The 3178-nt window shown below is 37.6% G+C and overlaps 1 long non-coding RNA gene across 1 annotated transcript; it reads right to left on the bottom strand.

Annotated features, from left to right (window-relative positions):
- Positions 1–1450: 1450 nt before the first annotated feature.
- LOC121049329 lies at positions 1451–2255 on the bottom strand. The gene is made up of 3 exons (XR_005799620.1): positions 2034–2255; positions 1676–1802; positions 1451–1547 (listed from the first exon to the last, which is right to left on the bottom strand). It is a non-coding gene; the product is annotated as an uncharacterized LOC121049329 (long non-coding RNA).
- Positions 2256–3178: the final 923 nt, after the last annotated feature.

The following is a 3178-nucleotide window of genomic DNA, read 5'->3' on the forward strand; positions in this document are numbered from 1 at the left end:
ATAAATGGATAAATATCATAAGGATAGTAAATTAGCTAGTCATACATACATATATATTTAGAATCTATAATAACAATGAGATCAAGATCATGAGGGAAACAATTCAACGACAGATATTCACAATAACAATCTACCACTATATATTACGCCAGATAATTTCACATGTAACAAGTCAACAACAATTGTCATCTTCAAAATCATGTAAAATAACTTTTACATGTCTTGAGAACTAGCCTCTTGGTATAACCTTGATTTGAAATAGTTAAATCATTATACTGAACGCAACGCTCTCAACTAAACTAATGAGATATCTTCCAGAAAACAAGAAATTAGGTCTATATATCCAAATACTAATAAAATAAATAAACAAATAAATAAAATTAAATTTTTTTATTGCGATTCATGCATATAACCCAAAACACAACATCAAAATCTTACATTAAAAAAAGCAATTCAGAAACCATGGAGAGAGAGAGAGAGAGAGAGAGAGAGAGATACAAGGAGTGATAAGAAAGACAAATACTATACTCACTATTTTAAACTGAAGGTTTTTACCAATCCATTCAACAGAGGTAGCAAAGCCGCCCCGATCACCAAGTAAAGCTAGTGTCTCTAAGGTATCAATCTGTGACAACAAAATGACAGACGCATTGCACAATAGTTTAAGAATACAAACATTAAAAAGAAGATCGCAGTAGTACAAAAAGAAATAATTTAAAATAAGAATTTGTGATTTGTATTACCAAAGTTACGGCATATCCACCGAGGCTATCTTCACCCCCACAAGAATGAGGCCTTAATTCATCAAGTGGGAAAGCATGGTCCATGTACCCATTAAATGCATGATAAAACATTTCCCTGACCTACAATGAAAAGTACACATTGCCAAGTTATTTAAGAATGATGTTGTAAGAAGAAAACAACAACTTTACAAGAAATACAAAACTATATAGATACGTAAGTAAATATAGATTAAAGCTACTTTGCTTAATGTACTTGTAGCCTACACTCCAAACTTCCTCATTCTCCAAAAGAGAGTTCCAAGAAGAAAAGTCTCCTAAAATCTCTATGTTTGACATTAAACACCAACACAACATGAACTCTGAGACAATACCATCTTGTTTCCATAACACCTAAAACTCTTTCCTTGGTGATAGAGCTTAATCTATAGAGGGCTATAACCAACCAATAGTAAAATCTAAGTTGTATAGAAAATCAGAAGTCTGATTTTGACATAAGATCCAGAACATGCGGAATCCCAGATGCATATACTAATGCACCTGCCAAAGTCAGTCTGCCTTCAGCATCTCTGTTATTGACCTGCAAGCAGGAATAGAAGCAAACAAAAAATTTTAGTTTACAAAAACATGGCTCCTCTGCTTGTAGTACTACTACTGTCAACCTATCATCAATAATATGATGTGCATTTCTGACCACCACATAAACTGTTCCTCAATGGTCTTTCCATTAGAAGCTGTGACCATGTCCCCAGGCCTCATACCTGTTCCACTTATCATATTCTCACAAGCTGCGACAATGAAATGAACCTGCACAACGAGATCCATTATTATCACTAATTTAATCTTGAAAATTGGAAAGTGAGGAAAAACATGTTGCAAGTAGGTCAGGTATGCACTTCCACCACAACACAAACACAAGAAAATTAATGATTCACCTCTACACCAGAAGGTTTGATTTGACCAATGGCTTTTGCTGCACCTAATACAGCTGCTGAACCTCCCATATCAACCTTCATAAGCTCAATTGAACAGCCAGGTCTTGTCTTGATGTTGTAGCCACCACTGATAACATAAAAGATAGGAAAATAAAGACCAAGTGCTAGAAAAATTATAGACAAATAAGAGGAGCATTAAACTTATATTTAAAAAAATACCAACCACTTATAGGACTTCACAACATTTACAGGCATCTACTGTATACTAACAATGCTATTCTTCTATTCCAAGAGTTATGACTTATGAGGACTAGGGTCTAGGGTAAAAAATACATTGTTGTAAGTAATCTGTAATCACCTGTCAAAAGTCAGACCTGTCAAAAGCAGATTGTCCAAGCCCAAACAAGCCAACCCTCTTCGAGCCAAGACCAGGAAGCCTAATAACAGTAGACTGGCCAGACTTTCCTGTGTAGTCCTCCTTAGTCGAGACCTCAACCAACACCCCACCCAAACAAGAATCCAGCTTCTTCAATATCGGATTTTCGAATTTCGAGTTCTGATCTTTCCTCAAGTCCTTCTCTGTAACACCAATCGCAAGCAGGTCCCCTTTCCATTCCATTACATCAATCTCTTTCGTCATGAAAGTGAGCTTCATAAATCATAATCAAATCAATACATCACACAACGAAATCCAATTATAATCAAATCAAATCTCTCACATATTATGTATAGCTTCAATTCCACAAAAGTCAATCACATAAACACTAAAATCGAATCACCGCATCAAAATAGATCGATCCTTTACATATATAAAGCTCAAGATCAATCAAACAACTAATAAGAACAATCATGAACAGCTACAAAATAGTTCTAGATCAAAAGAGTTGAGTTAGCTACATATGCTGATTCAAGTTCACGTTTTTCACTAAACTACTCAAGAACATAAACTTAAATTTCCATTCTTTTCTGGTTTTCATCAGTTAAAAAGAGTTGAGTTAATAATACCATTGACCTAAACAGACCTGTCACCAAAAACAAGGCCATGAATTGAGCTCCAAACAAGAGCCACCACCAGGGTCGTCACGTCGCCGCCGATACCGGACCCCAATTGTCGTTGACCACACATCACCCACCACCACAAACACAAAGCTCGCATGCCCAATTCCATGAAGAAGATTAACACCCAAGCCTGTATTCCCACCGTCTCCATCCCCAAACCCAGAGGGTCAACAACCCTACTGCCGGATCCGAATCCCCGACCGCCGCCACACACCCAGTCACCACCATCTTCCGCTCACCCAGTCTCCGTGCAGCCACCGTCATCAAATAAAAACCAAACAGATCGAAATCCCAACGCCCCGGTCTCTGATCTCCATCCCAATCACCTCCGACAGCAACCTGTCTGGTCACACTAGACGTACACCGGTGAGGCCAGAAGCCTGCGCCAATCTACCAGTAAAAATAAGAAGCCCAAAACAGAAACCAAGCAAAAAGAGGTTGAGA

Source organism: Rosa chinensis, chromosome 5 (genome assembly GCF_002994745.2).
Source record: "Rosa chinensis cultivar Old Blush chromosome 5, RchiOBHm-V2, whole genome shotgun sequence".
NCBI lineage: Eukaryota > Viridiplantae > Streptophyta > Magnoliopsida > Rosales > Rosaceae > Rosa > Rosa chinensis.